We start from the raw sequence: 18,178 nt of genomic DNA, 5'->3' as shown, positions 1-18,178 counted from the left end.
TTAATTATAACGTACCGTGATTTACGTAATCGATGGTAACACAAAGTACAAAGTAGGATTAATTGTGAGCAAATTACGATTGCCGGCATTGAACCGATACAAATGTTGCGGCCATTGAGAGACACACGGCTGATGTTACAAAAAATATGGCGTGTCGTACAAGGAAAAATAAATACGCTATCTGGAGCGAGGTACTTATTTACGACAGGCATAACTTTACATATAGACTTGGTTTTTCTCGTTTTTTCGTTCCTGGCAATATGTAATTAATCAGAACAAGGTATATCATTTTTCAAGGTGATCAGCTCTGCGAGAAACACTGGCAATGTTATTCCATGTGAATCACGTTCGTTTCAAACAGAACGAGGGCAACGTTTCCTTCGTTTTAGAAGAATCCTAATTTCTCATGCCGTTTTAAAGAAAAACATTCGTTTAACTTGGATGAATAGCTTCTAAATTATATTACGAATGATTTTTTCACGACAAGAACATCTGCCGGTTTATAAAACTCTTTGGAACACTTGGTTGTAGCATACTGTCAAATTGGATACTTCAATATTTGGGAAGTATTCAACGGCGATCGACGTGCCGTAATCTCATTGTTCGAGCCAAGGATTAAACGCGGACGAAATAACAATGAACATCTGGAATAACGGACTTTTAATTATCGTATAGAACTGCACATGTATACCTGAGTTTGATGGACAGACGACCATTCAGGACGTCGACACCGCTAAAAGCCATCCAAGAAAATTCATGAGCTCCTCCTTCGTTTGGATAGCCTACGACGTATCTCGTTACTTACATTTAAATTTCAAGATAGACACGTCTAAAGATGAATAAACAACCCTGTTGGTTAAGAAGAGAATTCTTTTGAATTAGCACTTATAATAGCAGCTGCTCTCCTCGATCCAATGTTTCGGAATCAAAATTGTATACACATACGGAGTTTACAAAAGTTCCATTTTTTAGACCAGAGTCGACGATGAAATCACACTCGTGGGAAGGATTATAGTTGCACGTCGACGAAATACACGGCGCTCGATCGCGCCAGAGAAAACAGATGGTACGAATAAACACCGAAACGTCGCGTAAACTATAGCACCAGCCCTCTCCGTCGTCTTCAGAAAAATTCCTAATGACCAAGTATTTATACAAAAGCAGACTGACTGTCTCTCGGAGCCGCGCAGACGGTGATAATTATCACCGTGAGAAACGTCGTGTATCACCCAAGGCGACCCACCTTGCGAGAGACGGTGCCGATGCTGATGTTGGCGGCGGCGGATGGTGGTGGTTGGCTGGTTTCAAAGGAGCCTCCACCTCCTACGTGGAAAAAGAGGGACGAACGTACGTTCGGCAAGGAAAGGGACAGAACGAGCAAGGATTTCGATGAAGCGGCACGCGGAGGGATTTGATTTACGCATCGGGTCATTAAATTGGATGTATTGTGCGATAGAACGCTGCGCTGGAATGACTCCTCGGGATGCCCCATAAGGTCTTAATTACTATGCCACACCGGTGTACAGCCTCTGTCCTGGCTTAATCGGCCGACGCGTTTAGGCAGTCGCGAAAATCACGCCCAGAGCATCCCTTCTCCGTCTAAAGCCATCCTTTATACTTTTGCGTTTAGATGATCGTTTTGCGAGCCGGCAAAGTGTCTCCTCGTTGCATTTGTCTACTTTCCTAAAATTTAAGAGACGCGAAGAATCACAGGTTTGAACGTAAAGTTTGAACGAAGAGTCCAGGCTTGGTTCGTTCGTTCGAGTATTCATTCGCAAAAACTGCTAAAACGAAATTCCTGAGTGCATTCGCGAAAACGAAATCAAACATTCTTGGAACGATATTATCTCGAGATATGGCGTTATTCGTGAAATCAAACACCTGGAAAACCGCGCACACTTAATATCCATCTTCCATACACAGATATACGTATCGTATTTCAAAGCCAAGCAGACGCACCTCCAACGCTCGTCTCAAATCATACCGCGCTACGTTATTCTCTCCGATACCTTCTGAATCTCTCAAAGCATCCAAACGATCCACGCATTCCCAGTTTTCTGGTCAACAACGTTGTACGATCGAGAAACGTCTACCAAATTTACGCGTTCGTCCCAAACATTCCGTCTCAGATCGTTTCAGCTATCTTCCAAACCTTTCAGAGAATTAAAAAAATCCAGCAATTCACACCTTTTACGATCGGAACCTCCAGAAACCCGAAAGGACCGACCCCTCGAGTCGTCGTTCGAGGAAAATCTAGATGCACGTGTTTCTGTTTCGCGGTATCGATCGTATGACCGCGGAAATGGTCTCCCCACCACAGAAATTCCCACATGTCCGGCATTCGAATTCCAGTGGACCAGGAAGGATGCTTGGAACGACCCGAGAGCTGGCGTGCCAGTTGAGGGAGAACGGCGGGTAGGGAGGGATCCGCGACGAAATAAGACCGCGGCGAGAATCGTACACGAGAGGACCCACGGCGGAACTCATTTTAATTAGAAGGGGTCCTTCGCTTTATCGAGTTATTCCTCGGCCCGTGCGTCTCTCTCGCGCCCTTCCGCGGCCTGTCTCGTTCCTTCCCCCCGTTGTTCCCCTCACCATGTCGTTCCACCACCTTCCTAACGTTCGCGCTGGCCCTCCGCGTCCCGCGGATCGAGGCCCCGGTCCACGAAGCCGCCTTGGAATGCGGTTCTACGGGGCCCACGGGGTTCGTGTGGTCGTGGCTCGTAGCCGCCGCGTCTGGGGGTGTCGGAGTGTGCGTACACGCGCACCGCGGCCACGTCAAATCGCGCACAGCCCGCCAGGCTCGTATTTTTTCCGACGCTCGCGCCATCGTCGCGGATATCGCTCTCGCCAGCAACGATAAGGATGTAACGGTCAGTCGGAGGTCGCGTTGATCGATTGGCGATCGATGAGTAGCGGAGAGATCGTTACGAACACGTTCGCACGATCGAACCACGAAAAGCTGTAGATCTCGACTTTTAAGATAGTCTAGGAATGGGAAGAATATCGTTTCGGTGATTGCGAAGAGGATATATCGGATCGCAGGAGAGATGAAATCGAGAAAAAGGTGAATGGTAGGGACGTCGGGTATTGTTTAAGAGCGCAAGGAATCTTTTGGCGACGTGGTTGCACGGGGATTAAAAGAAGACGTATGGTGTGAAGGGAGAGAGCGAAGAATAATGGGATGATGCGGTTTGGCGATGTGTGGTCTTTGAAGAAGGACGATGGTGAGACGAGATGGTTCGCCAACTTTTGTATTTCGCGTTACTTGTGTAAGTCCCTGTACAACCGTATGTACTTTACGTCGCGGAATAGCCAACGCTTCGTTCGCTACTGCTCGTCTCTTCGAAACTTGAAAATTTCTCCGTAACAACGTCAAGCAGATTCTCGAACTGTCTTCACCTTTGATGTCTCCGAACTATTTCCAACTAAATCGTCCAACACGTTCGTTGCAAATCTATTCACCATTAGCTAGTCAGCTATTTCATCCTACGTACCGTCTCAATTTCCCGAAGATCGAGAAACATTTTTCTAAAGGCCAAGAGATATTTTAATCTTTTGAAAATTCAAATTTCAACCCCCAAAGGATGAAAGCACTCAAAAAACCCCACCCATTGGAAACGGCGCAAGGAGCTGAAAAGAAAAGGACGAAGGCAATCGAGAAGGAACAAAACGAGAGCTTGTCCTTTGCAGGCCTTTTGCTCGCACCGTGTCGAACCTCTTCGTCTTCGTCGGAGTCCGTTCTGTCGTCTGTCCGTCCTTCTCTGGCTCGTCCGTTAGCTTGCCGTTTGCCTATGAGGGGCGAGAAGGGAGGAACGGGACCTCCAGAGCAGCGACCAAGTCCAGGGAGGTCCTTCCTTCCAGGCCCAATGGTAGAAGGAATCGAGGGAAGAGTACGAAGGAGAAGAAGAAGAAGAAGAAGAAGAAGAAGAAGAAGAGAAAGGGAACGAACGGCTCCTTGGCAGGATCAAAGGATATGGCAAGATCCTTTTTGCTCCGGAGGGATCGGGCACGAAGAGAAGGCCGAAAATGTTCGGCTCGGGTTTCGGGCCGCGTTTAGAAGGGAACAGCTTCGACGAGATTGCGAGCAACGATCGCGTTCATGGAGCTTGTTGCGGAGCCTCCAGCCCCGAGCTGATGGTTTCTGGAATATGGGCCGGGCTGATGGGTTCGTTTCGGCTGGTCGGAATTGAAAGCCCGGCTTTAATGGATCGCCGACACTTTGCATCCGTCCAGTGGACGCCTGCTCGCCGCTGGAGTCTACCCCCGACTTTTGACAAATTCGTGAAACCAGGCGGATCATAAATGACACGATTTCGTCGATTAGAGTTTTCGGTGTTTCGAATTAGAAACTTAATGGGATTTCGTGTTGGTTCGACGCGATTCTTGCGGACGACGACGAGAGTCTACCTTTGGGTTTAATAGCGTTTCTGGTATTCGCTCGAAGACAACTTTTAAAGAGAAAAATATGAAATTCGCTGGTTGGGAACGAGGTATTCGAACAATTTCGGAATTTCAGGACCTGTGATTTTTATGAATCTCGCGTAACCAAAGTGGTTGAAAGCCACGAACGATACAGAGTCGACCGATACGATATCGACGTCCGTCCAAGCAAGATTCGACGGGCTTTCGCACGCGTGAAAATACACCGCGCGGCTATCGAACGATACGAATAGCCCGATAATACGGTTCGATCGGCGCAACTCGTTTCTCGTGGTAAATCAACGGTTCGCGCGTGCTTCGCGTCTTTGATCCAATCTCTGCGTGAGAAACGCGCGCCATGCTTTTCATCCGGTTCCGTGCTGACTTGCCGAAAGCGTTTCGTGGAAAGAAAAGACGGAGCCGGCGAGGATGAGGATCGAGGATAGCACGCCGAGAAACCCCTATAGGAACGCACGTATGAAAAACTCCTCGTTCGTTTCGCGTGTGGATAATCGATCGTTGCTTGCTACATTACATGTACGGAGGGTATTTAATAAAAATTTAAAATAAATCGTACGATAAGATCGCGTTTGCCATGATTACGATTGGTCTGGCTTGTGAAATCTCAATTAAACCTGTCTGAAAATAATACGTTTCTTCTGGAAATCGCACGATTCTCGTCTCGCTCTTCCGAAAATATCGTATGATATGTAAAAATTCCGGACCGAGGATCGTCGAGATCCGAGGATCACCCTCGCCTCATTTCCAAGCCGAAAAATTAGCTTAGCCGCGTCCATACGCTGGAAACTAAAGATAAAAAAGCAAGCACGGTTCCTCGCCGATTAAAAGAGAAACGGCTCGTGCGCGAGTATCCTTCCTCCGCGACCTTGACCTCGAATATTTCTCACCGTTTCCACAGCCGAAAGTGCCACAGGGGCCGCACGCGGAGAACCGAGACGAACGAGGTATCGGCGAACGAAGTGGACCGGGGCGAAAGGAGGAGGGAGATTTTTGCCGATGGATGAAAGGGCGGAGGGTCCAGGTACCGAAACCTGGCCAAAAGATGGCCAGCAGCACGCGATACTCTGGCAATCTGCGTGGCCCGATTCCACCGCGAACTTCGTGGAAGCCGCCACGAACGAGGGAGATTTATCGGATTTGCAAATAATGAGACTATGTTTCAAAGGGGTCCCGGCTACCGCGTCTCCTTTTCTTCCTTCGGAATTCCAGGTTGGATTTCGCGCTATTTTTTCTTCGGTATTCGGTCGCTCCAGCTTCCTCCCGATTTCCAAGATTTGGAAGGTTACGAAAAGAGGCACGGGATTGAGAAAATTCGGAAAAATCGAACATCGTTATGCGCTTGTGTGTGGGTATACGATACAAGGGATACTCTTCGCTCTTTCCTCTCCTTTTTTTTTGTTCGCTTTCATGGTGGGAAAATTCTTTGGGAAGAATGTCGTTGGGTTGGTACAGTGTTGGGGGCTTTCGAGGAATTTATACAAGGTGTTCTGAAGATAAACTGATCGCTCTGTCATTTGAACCTTGATGAAGTTTGCTGTAACGCTACCCATGCCTATGCTTAACGGAACCCTACGATTTTAGGTAATCGTTGCAGCCTCGTTCGTGAAAGTCCCATTTGGGAAAGCAGCTTGTAATCGCCATCTATCTATGCGCCCTAAATTCTCAAGTTAATCAGCATGGTTTCCGAACGACTCGACCTTACCTCGTTACGTTCGTTGTTGTTGCTCGTGATTTCGGACGCCCATCCGAGCGTTTTAGAATTCATCCCCTTCTCCTATATATCGGACAGCAAAATCTCAACATTCTTATCCCAAGGATCGAGACTGCCGTCGAAAGGCAAAGGAAGGCAACCCGAAGAAATCAAAAGAAGCAAGAAAGGCAAAGCAATAAGCAGTAGGTCCTAAGGTCGAAAAGGCGAGAGTCGGTTCGGACAGCATCCGCAACAAAGCGGCAGTCTGTTAATCGAGTAGCTAATTCGCCGGGAAGAGAGAAGGAGGTCTTCGTCCGTTTATTTTCCTCGGTTCGCCCGGAATCTTTGCTCTTCCCAGCACGATTCTTCGGTCCCCTTACTCCGCTGACCGTGGTCATGGCTGGCAACTTCTTCTCGGGCTTCGGTTAAAAAGACTCCTCCCTTTCTCGGCCATCCTTCGCGGGGTCCGGCGGAAGGTGGCGTTAACGAGGCGGCGAGACTTTCACACGATCGTTTGCATCGAGACAAACAGGTCCGCTGAACTTAGAGGACCGGACGACTCTTCCCTATTTACACAATCATCCTAATCGCTCTCTGCGTCTTCAGGTCGATCGCCGGTCTTCCTCGCTTTTGTCTTCGTCATTGGTTCTGAGTTTCGTCGTTTCTCAAATCTCTTTGGCACGTAGAAGAAAATATTTAGGTCGATCTGCAGGATCGATCTTCGATAGAAGAAATTTTCTCCTTGTACAGCTTCCAGTCTCGACTGCTCGGACAACGATTTTTCAATCTTTTACCACACAGTAAGCGGCGACAACCAACAACTCCGTTATCCAACGTTCCGTTACAATTTCCTCAGGAATTTCAAATCGATCTTCCACATTCACCTAGAAGATCCACGAAAGCTGACCAAAACGATAGCCGTCCACGTTGAAACGGTCCTGCGTGACGATCTGCCCCATTAACAGATAGAAGAAAACAAAGACAAAGACGTAGCGTAAGAATAAGAATAAGAATAAGAATAAGAATAAGAATAGGAAAAAAGAAGAAGGCAAGATATCCGGCAGCAAGACTAGCGGGGGAGTAAAGAGGGAATGAGTCAGAGGCTAATAAAATCGACTGGACCCGAACAGTCGTACAGAGAGAGGGAACTGTGGCGTTGGTGTTCGCGGGCATGGGAAAAGGCCAGCAGATTCATTGACTGCCAGGCCCTCGAGTTGCCCAAGGGCCGCCTCCCCGTCCCCATTGTTCCATTAAGCTTCACCGAGGACTGACACATGCTACGGTCTTACGTGGCCCCCATGGCAAATCGCTTTTTCCTTGTTTCAGGCCCGCGATATCTGTCGCTCGGGCCAATTAAACCGACGTTTCCTCTCCTCCAGCGAACCTAACGCGATTCGTAGACGGACCAAACGAACGCGCTACTATTCGCGTAGGAACGGCTAATTGTCGCCACGCTCTTCGGTATATTCTTGGAGACGAGAATAATTAGTCGCTCTTTATAATGCGTTAACGAACGATAATACTGTCTCTGCTCTTTTCCAACATAATTTGGACCAACTATGAGTCGACGCGTCTGCGATAAATAAAACGAGGAAATCGAGAAAACGCGATATTAATCCGTTGAAATAAACGTTGTTGATCGAGAGCGCATAAAGAAATACACGTCGAAGACTCGAAACTAATAATATAGAGAGAATAATCAATTAACGAGATTATCTAAAGAAGATTATCGCGACACGGTTGTGGAAGGACGGTCGGCTTAACAAGCGGACAGAGTCCGTTTTACGGTCGTTAAAATGATTCCTGGAACGCGTTGAAAATCGCGCGGCGAGGGGTGAGTTTCGAAATACGCGCGCGAGGAAGTCTAATTGAGCTTATCGATTTTAATGAATTTTAATGAACGCCGCTCGCGATATTGCCAACGCCCGACCGGCCAATGGAATTCCTCGCGTACCAATCGACCGTACTAACGCCATTGAAAAATCCAGATCCATTTCTTCTTGCGATCGTTCGTTCCGATTCGTCGTTACGCGATTAATTACGAACGTTTTCCTCTGCTGAAAACGTTTGAAGAAACGGCTTAGGGGGGCGGTGGTTTTATTTCTATTTTTCGTCTGTAATTTTCACGCGTGAACGATATAGAAAAAGTGACGTAACTGAAAAATATAATTGTTACAGGAAACGGAAGCACGGACACGGACACGGACGTGAGCCAAGTGGCTATTAGGAGCATCAAGCGGAGAAATTAAAGAAGTTAAGGTACGACGCCATTGTGATCATTAATATCAATATGCATTAACACAGTTAACACGCGACGTTGGCGGTTTATAAATAATTCAAAAAGATCGGTCAATTAGCATTAATAATCGGTAAATTATAATTTTCAATCGAGAACTTAAAAATCGAAATAAACGACGGCCGTTTTATCGTTCTGCCACTTCTTTAAACCTTCGTGACCACTTTATCGTCGGCCGACTTATTTCGAGCGATTACGCAGCCGTGGATTGGTCGAGATGGAATCGCTTCCTCGATAACTCGGCGAGCGCCGGTTTTTGGCGAAGAACGCCGCGACGAATTGCAAGTTCGCGGAAAAAAAGCGCACACCGCATTCCCCAACGACGGCGATCACCGATCCAGGAAGGCAGCCCCTTTATCTTTCCGCTTAACAAGCGAACAGTGTATCTTTTTAGACGGGCCAGCCTCGATCGTGGATGAAATCGTAAATTACGCCGGTCGCGTCCAGTCTTACGGAACGCGCTCCTCTTATATCAAAAATATCGCGTCGTTGCATATTTCTCGAACGTAACGTCGTATTTGATATGGAAGAGCGGAGTAATTATCGGAGAACGCGATAGCTTTGAAACGATCCTCGCGCTCCCAATGGTTCGTCTCTTAATTAATTTCTGCCATTTCTCACGAGCGACGTCCCGCCGTGAACAAATTCAACGTCGCGATCGCGCGTAATTTTTCACCAAGAAATCGGTACACTTTCGATCGAATCTTGACTTTTTGTGTAGAGTCCGCGCGTACTCGGTTCGTTCGTTTCTCTTTCCCAGGAACGAAGCCGCGCTGCGGCGTTTGTGGTCCGTTTCAAATATTGGCCGTCCACTCGTGGTATGCGTGATACCCCGGAGTGCGCTTAAAATATTGAAATAAGATGCTCGTACGCCGCTCTTCGAATTCTCGCCCCATTCCCCTCGTCTACCTTTTCTGGCCCTGCCCTTTCGCCGCATTCTTCCTCTTGCACGCGCGCCACTTTTCCCTTCTTGTCGTTTCCACGATCGTTTCGACCCCTTTCCTACCACCCGACCACTCGTATTATCTCCACCGAGTCCCCTTGGACCACCGACTTTGTAAATCTCTCTTTTCCATATTTCTTTCCCCTTTTTTTCACCAAGATTTTACGTAAGATTTATCATGCTGTTCTTTTTCCTTCTGTTCTCGATGGACGAGGGTATGTTTAACCCATCGAGGCTCGAATAGCGAGATGATGCGCAAAAATTGCGCCAATGCAATACAATTGTAAGATAGAAATATTCGAGTTATATATCGCTTCGTAATTGCGTAAATAAATTCGGTAAAACGTGCTGCGGTTCCGAGCTAAAATTATTTACCAGCGTCGACGAAACGTTAGCGAGTACGTTGTTATATTTCGTAGCTTTTCATTTCTACGATCTCCTGTTTTACGCGCGAGCTTTTTCGTTAGCCACTTGCGGCACATTGTTGCAAAATGAAAGACGAATAGCGAAGATACGACGATAGATGGAATTATTCGGCCAATTCGGTGTTTTGTTTGTTTTCTTCGCGGTTTAATCGATCCGCTGCTCGTTTTTTCGTCTTTTCTTTCGTACCTACGGCTGCGTATCTCTTCCTTCGCAGGTCAACATACTGCGAGGAACGCGAAGTCGTCGAACCGCGAAGAATACGCGATCTTTTATTGTTAGGCTAACTACGCTGGTCGATTTTTTTAAAACGAGGCTTGTTCGTGTCGGTGGAATTTTGTAAGATTCGATAACTGCGATCTCATTTACATAAAATGCTCGATTCATATTTCACTTCTTTTTCGTTCTCCTTGAAAGAAATACGTTTGCCCTTCTTATTTGTTCGTTAAACTTTTTGTTAAAATTCTTTTTAAAAGTTCGTTACTTTAACGAATTGCATTTATCTTGTCGGCACTTTTGAAAAGGAAAGCAGTTTCTCGAGAACGCTTTCAATGAAAGTTCTTTTCTTTAGCCTCATCCTCTTCAATGGAAATTCCTTCCCTCCTCTTGCTTCTTCTCAAAGGAATCCTCTCTCCTCTTCTCGCCTTCGCGACAAACCTAACGCTGCTTCCTCTTCTCTCGCCTTCCTCGGAAATCTATTTTCTTTTATTCTTCCTTCCATTAGTTTTACATTTTTCTTTAGAAATAAAGGTTCTCTACCGTTTTTCTTTTTTTCGGCCAAGTGTTTCTCTACACGGAACGAAGCTACTATTTTCGTGCCCGTCGTTTTTTCCAAATTTTCCTCCTAGAATAAATTACCTTTTATCGTTGCACACATCTCAGAAGGAAATTAAGTTTGAAACTTAGAACGGTACATCTTCTCCTCTTCTCTGTTTTCTTTTCTTTATTTGTACCTACTGCTTACACGATATTCGCAAACTGTTATATAGCGCAAGTATCGCGTGGCTTTAAGCGACAAACGCTCCAAAAGTCATGCGATCGTTGCTATAGTACTATAGCGTATAGTAGTTTCTGTAATAAGAGCAAAGTTATCGCAAGGAGAAAAAGAGAACAGTAAACGAAAGGAACTTCTCTGTCGCCATACGTTTTCGTCGCTCGAAGGAAAATACGATCATCATTTTTTTAAACGATCAACGCAGGACGCTATTTTGTGGAAGCTCAAACCGGCTTGCACCGCTATGGTTCTCGGTATTCGAAACGACAGAAAGACAAATGCGAGAAAAAGAACAGATTGTCGGAATATTATGCCACGTTGAAGAAAAGCTATTCTTTTCGCGTCAGAAATCAAGAAATCTTCGAAAGGTTGTTGCAACGATGTGTCGGAGGTTTCTCGACGACCTGCAAATAACAGGCGACGATGATATACGGTGGTGCGTGGTAAATTGCTACGGATAAAGGGTATGATTATCAGTTGCAATACTTAAAAGGGAACGCAGTGGCTGGCGCGCGCTCGCGCGAGACCGCGATCTTGCGAACATTGATTTTAGCTTGGTTTTTTCTTTTCCCTTTTTTCCCGCCTCCTCGCTCTTCGGGCCCCGTAATACGGCCACGCCCGATCCTCGACAACATTATGCAATAATTCACGTTCATTACGCGATTATTATCCATCAACGTTCGCGTTGGTTAGCTTATACCGCGACAACGGTTTTGCTACAATTTATACGCGATATATTATCACCCTTGTTGGACACTGCTAAACCGATCACGCGGTTTCTTGATTCATCGCTGTCTTCATTAAGGGCCATCTTTTTCTCCAGCTGCCGTTTTGCTTTTTGTAGTTTGCCGTTTGTTTGGCATCTGGCTCGCTTTTCATATCGAATGTAAAAGATTCGATCGTTCCTAGTGCGAACAAATATATTTGTGTATCTTCACGAGCGTGTAACTTTGCGTACGTATATCACGCGAAGAACTAATCGCGTTATAATCGACGTTAAGCCAATTAATATAACGCTAGATGTGAATGTTATTAACGAGAATAGCTCAGAGCCAGGTAAACGTAATGCGATTAGGGAGAGAGAGAGAGAGAGATTGCGTTTGGACAGGACGCGAATGAAGAACGTAAACGAAAGAGAAAAGTAAGGAGTAGAGCAAATATACGAATAGTGAGATTAAAATTGGAAATTACGAAGCACACAAGTTGCAAAGTGTGAAAGACATAAATAAGGATATAGAGATAAAATAAGGCGTTTAATAGGAACTGAGAGTCGAATATAAATTGCAAAAGTTAAAGGGTAGATGGAGAGAAGAATTTTAATCACAACTCGATACAGTGTGTAATTGACACAAGACTGTTGCATTTTATTCATGACGAGTGGCTTGCAGCGCGCGTTCTCTTTAATTAAAGTCCTTGATTTAAAGGATAAGAGCCACGTATGCACCTTAACGTTCATTCAAGCGTTACACATCCTTACAAAAAGCGTCGATGCGACGTAACGTGGATACGTTTACACGTTCGTAAAGTTACGTGTGTATAAATAAGTATAAGTAGCTTTCGTATTTCACCGATAGTTTATAAACCACTTACACGGATAGTCAACGATCAATTGGCATTAAAATATGTAAAGGAAATAAAGTATCGAGTATGTTTCAGGTTTAAATCGAAATTAAATTCGACTTTTCGATGCTTCGTAATCTCCAAAGTCCAAGCTCGTATAATTACATTTGCCTCGCGCTATTTTCTTTCGCGATATCTTTACGAACGATTGTGCCAGCCCATCCACGCAAAATCGTTCTCTTCTCGCCTTTCAGACTCTTCAGAAATGCAACTTTGGTCACAAATGTACAGATTACCGTTGCGTTCGTTCTACGTCGATCTTCGACTCTTTAACGAACATCGAGCCAAGAATCTCACTAAAAAAAACTCCATCAACAAACGTTTCTCCAAAAAATCGTAACGCAAGACCATCCAACGTCCTTCCAATTCTACCACCCACGATCATCGCTACTCCCCTAAAACAACAATCGTGGATTCTCTAGGTTTCAAGATACGCGTAAAGATCGGCTCTAAAAAGGAGAAGATTCGAGAATTCGATCGAACGTCGATATCTCCAGATCGATGCGTCTTGCGCAATCTACTTGAAACCGAATTGAATTGCCTTCGTCTGGCGGGAATCGAGGTCACCCGAAAGAGTAAAAATGGCGCGTCTCGTGGAAACGAGGCGAGCCTGGTCGCAAGGAGATGCGGTCGTCCCGAAAGTAGAAAATAAAAAAATAATAGAATTCGCGTAGAGGAGAAATAAAAGAACGAAAGCCGGTGGAAACGGTGCGGTGCACGTGCCCCTTTTTCCAGACGATGCGTGTTCGTTTGGTTTTTTCGGCGGCGCGAGTTGCAGCGGAAACGCGCGGCCTCGCGCCACAATACGCTCGTTGCCGCGTGGAAAAAACGCGGCGGCCAACATTTTTGTCAGTCTAGACACGTGTTCTAGCGACGAGGAATCGGCTTTTCTTCGCGTTGGTCCCGGTTTGTCGCGCGGCGGTTTTCTATCGCGCGGACCATGTGTTCGCCGCGCGCCCCTTCGGGACACTCGCGCGTCATGTGCTCGATTAATTCCACTCATCCTCTCCTTTCGTACAGATGCGCCCGTCCACCGCTCGTTTAAAGAGACGGCGGTCGTTTTTCTTTGGTATCGAACCTTCCAGCCTCTTTCGCGAACAGCCTCTTCTCGTCGATGCTTATTCGCAACGAATCACCGATTCGAGAAATTTTCTCATTGGCAAGCTCGTTACCCAGTTACTCGGTTGTTCTCGCTACGGTGGAACTGACGCGCGTATCAAACTGGACACGTAGAATTTAACGATACGATATCAGCAGAATCTTGCGTAATTTCTGCGACACGATTTACGCCATAAAAACTCCATGAAATCTCATTCGATGGACCGTTTTCTCGAACGTTTTTTGCCGGAATAATCTTACGTAAACGCATCCACGAGTTCGCCAAAGAAAAATCAACGACTTTCCATCGAAATCTCGATAATGCGCGGTGTTTCGCAATTCGCCCTGCGTTTCTGACGCCACAGCAGATTGTACTTTCTTTACGGAGGGACGGTTGCGACTATACGCAGGTTTCCTTAGGTTTTTGCCAGCGTTAACAGAGGAAGCTTTCACCCGGTGGCGTAATCGGTATATCATTTGGATCGATTAGCCAGAAATGGACCGTATCGTCAAACGACGATAATGCCACGATCGTTTTGTAAACCGTTACGTCACGATGAAAATCACGATAATGAGCGAATTCACGAACGCGAGGCAAGAACGGAAGCAAAAATGATTTATAGCGGTTGAAATTTCGCTGAGGGAGGCTGATGATACGGACGAAGGTTGGTGGTCCATGGTTTTTCTTCCCAAGTAATTTATTTTGTACCTAAAGAGTAAACGTCTGGTTAAAATACCTTAGAATTACTTAAATCGATTTTATAAATTACCCTCGCTACCTTGTAAATGGTTTCGTTATAGAATACAGAAAATCTCATGGAAAATTGTTTCGTCACGGTGTTTTATATCTTTCGTTTTCCTAGTTGCCTAGTTTCCTAATTTCTCTCGGATCGTCGGAAAATAATTCGTTATATCGATCGTAATTCGTATATTACGCGTTACGCTACATTTTCAGATTTGTTTCGACGTAGTGGATCGTGATTACGTCGGTAATCGTTTCTCATCCCGATGCTAATGAACTTTCTCAATGTATTTTCTAAAACGCGTACGATACGAATATAAAGACGTACGTAAATTGGCCAGCAACTCTATCTATAAGCGCTAATAGGGAATAGTAGTCGGTCCGTACGGACGACTATTATACGGACGACGCGTTGCATCGTTACGCTCGCAGTCGTGTGCAACGAGAGCGCAACGTGCGCACGCAGCCGCGGAGCGCATGTGCAACGTAAGATCGCGCGAGCGCACGGTGGTGGGGAGGACTTCATTCATAAAAGCCGGGCTAAAGGCGTCAATGGATGGCCCTGTGAACGAGCGAGACAGCATCCCCCGTGCTCTCCCACCTCCATTCTCGCGCGTTCCTCTTCCTTTCTTTCGTTCTTTCGTCATCGTCGCCACCATTTACTCCCACTCCATCGGCCGGTTGCATAGAGAACACGACGCGGACGCCAGACAGGAATTTCACGGCGCAGGTGCCTCGCGGACGACGTTTTTGGAAAAGAATCTCCGTGTACCGCGTGCTCGACCGACCGACCGACCGCTGGATTTTGTTACCGCGTCACCTCTGACGGGACGATCCTCGATCGAGTCGACAGGTATCGACGCCGATACAAGTTGCTCCATAGCCGAAGGGTTGGCCAAACGGAAGTTTGCGTGGCTGTGTGCGTCGACCGCCTTTGCTCGTTCAAGGTCGCAAGCTTTGCACGTTCGATGCTTTTGAGCGTAGGTCGGACGAACGAGATTCGCTGGGATTTGACGCGATTTGGTTTCAGAACATGGGAATTTACGTGGAACGTCGAATGGACGTCGAATGGACCAACGGGTTTAGAAGTAATTTGGACGTTGAACGTGGTTTGGTAGTCGGAGCGCGAGAGTAGGCTTTCTTTCGAAGTAGCCAAAGTTTTCGTCGATGCGTGGAGAATTTAGTTTCTCGGACGATCGAACGTTTATTTCCAAAGAGATTTGGAGAGAGGATTAAGCTTGCATTTTATCCAGTCTGATTGTCAAATCTACAGACCAAACATTGCAAGTACCGAAATTAAAACTACGGTAAATCGTCTGTCTGATGTCTGGCGGGGAACTCTAAAAATGCAAACCAGTCTCGCAGCTTCACGTTCCGAGAATTAATACGAAAATCAGCAGAAATCCAGCCTGTCGTTTCTCACCGATCGATCGCATCTAGAGAGGCCTGGGACTCGAAACGAATAGCCGGACGCAGCATCGCAGCGACCTTCGTCGAAGAGTTCGCCAACGAGAGAAAAGAAAGCAGCCGCCGTGCCGTCCGATAAATGATTCCATCAGAAACGGCATCCAGGGTGTAATCGATGATGGCCGAAGTGACGAATGCCGACGAGTTATATTCTCGGACGGACGAGGACCCGCGACCCAGGACGTTTTCATAGAGCCATAACGTCGGATGGATATTCCGCGGTTGGTCGATGGCTTGCACGAAGAGGAACGCCACTGCACGACGGGCCGCCATTTATCTTGATCGCGCATAACTGACCATTCTGACTGTTTGGCCATTGGCCATAGGCGCGCTTCGTATTCCTCGACGCGCAAACGTCGATTCACGGTCGCTATGGAATTCGTTCTATCGGCAGAGTCGATCACGGGTCTTGACCGGCGTCCCGAGACTCGGCTATTCGTTCCTCGTGGTAGGTGGTTTTGATTCAGCCGTGGCTCGTATTAACCCGTAACATTTAAATAACCGATAAGGAAAACAGGAACGAAACCGAACGATAAAGGAGGGGAAAAAGGCGGCGTCGGATTTGTCGAGAGAGTCGAGGGAACGAGTTTACGAGACGAGAAGAGGCACGTATATTACGCTGGTGCGTGGTAAAGTGATTCTTGTTCGAGGGAGGAGCGACGCGCGAAGGAAAATAGATGAACAGGGAGGATCGTGTGGAGAAGGGTGGGTGGATACGACGAGATGGAAAACGTTGGGCGTGTGTAAGATGGGTTTTGGTCTTGCTCGTCGATTTTGTAAGTGGTACGTTGGCTGAGAAGTTCGCTTTCCAAGATAATTAACACGTTAACTGCCACGAGAGTCGCTCGTGACTAGCGTTTTCTTGGATTAATTGCGATATTTAAATTGAATTAACTTGCTTATGTTGGCTGCAACGCTGTAACGAGGCAACATACCAATGAGATCGTCGGAGTTCGAAGTAGCTCGATGCAGTTTCCTTGCGTTTAAACCCTTTTATATTTTTTTTTTTTTTACGTTTTATCCCTGATTTGTTCCCCGTTATTAATTACATACACACGCGTATATAGAAGAAACCGGTCGCGAGAGGAGGGAAAAACGACGCACCTCCTGCGCGACAAACGCGAAAGGCGGATACACGGACACAGAGCGGTATGTCCGATTATCAATCGCGGTATCGTTACCCGTGCCGTAAACACCGTCACATTACCGTCCGGTAATCGCGTACGTAATAACATCTGGCAGCAAATTGCCATGAAAAAATAAAGAAGCGGCTGGACCGTTGGGCCGGTTGCGTAAATATATGTAGAGCACGATCCTTGTATCCAGCTCGCTCTCGGGTTCGTTATGCATCGACAGCTCGTTTCGCGCGAGCCGTCTGTCCGCTCGTATCTGCGAGCAATCGGCTCGCGAGCGGCGAAAATAATGCCCGCCAGCGACGAAACATTTGGAGGCCGCGACTTATCACCGTGGAACATCGACTGGAATGCATCGTAATTTACGGACATCGAGAGAGGTCAGTCCGGTTCGTCGATACGAACCGTGAGGAATAATGGCTGAAAGAGGCTGGCACCGACACCAACGCCCCTGCGTTCTTCCTTGCTGCTCTGTTCCACGCTCTCCGTGTCGCCGACACCGTATCCTGCATCCACCGTAATCGCGTTTAAGACACTCTGTCGCGTTGGAACGGTCGTTTCACAGGCTACCGATCTCTTGGACGGGGTGTTGGGTGTTTGCGAATTTGTTACGAGTAAATGCGTTCACCCAAGGCTTAAAATTAATTAAAAAGAATTAAAAAGACGAGAAGCGAGTGGAAGAAAGAAATTGCTACGATAAACCAGCCAGCTTCGGGCAATTCGCTGCCACGGCATCTTTGCATTTCTCACCAGAAATGTTCACAAATCATTCAGCGACTTAACTTCGTGCTTCTCCGACAACACGATCGCTTTCGTTTGTCATTAATCACGCGGACACATAGTTGCGTCGATCCAACTACGCGCCATACATCAACTAAACACGGTCGCAGAGGAGTCACGGAAATAATTCATTATTTACATGGCTGGTATATCCGATTTTTTACTCGTAAAAATTACCGCTGTTTGGTTTCTTACGCGCACGTACACGTACCCGACTCGTTTTAAGCGCGTTGGTCTTATACAGCTACGTCCGATGCGACATAACTCTCTTTGCCAAATTACTACGCGGTTCGAGACGAGGCTGCCATCGAAGTTGCGAAGCAGCAGCTTCCTCTTAACGCCGCCTCCCGATTTCGTCGTTCGAAACGCTCGATCGGCTGATCCTTCATACTATCCGCTCAAACTTTACATCGTTGAACGTTCAACCGTTTGGATTTATATCCCGCATCACAGTAATCACACATCGTCGTTTCTTTCTCCGCTTATTTTTCGTTCGACTCTTCAACGGAGTATAGGTATCGGCTACCACTGCTTCTTAAACGTAAACTT

The 18,178-nt window shown here is 46.7% G+C and overlaps 1 long non-coding RNA gene across 1 annotated transcript in view; it reads left to right on the top strand.

Moving 5' to 3' along the window:
* Window positions 1–8,440, top strand: part of LOC125385559 — a 57,390-nt gene extending 48,950 nt beyond the window's left edge. The window contains exon 3 of the long non-coding RNA XR_007224974.1: window positions 8,312–8,440. This is a non-coding gene — a long non-coding RNA (uncharacterized LOC125385559). The remainder of the gene's footprint in view (window positions 1–8,311) is intronic.
* Window positions 8,441–18,178: the final 9,738 nt, after the last annotated feature.

The sequence above is a fragment of the Bombus terrestris genome, chromosome 8 (assembly GCF_910591885.1).
Source record: "Bombus terrestris chromosome 8, iyBomTerr1.2, whole genome shotgun sequence".
Classification (NCBI taxonomy): domain Eukaryota; kingdom Metazoa; phylum Arthropoda; class Insecta; order Hymenoptera; family Apidae; genus Bombus; species Bombus terrestris.
Note: the sequence above shows the minus strand (reverse complement) of the source record. Positions and strands in the feature narration are given on the sequence as shown.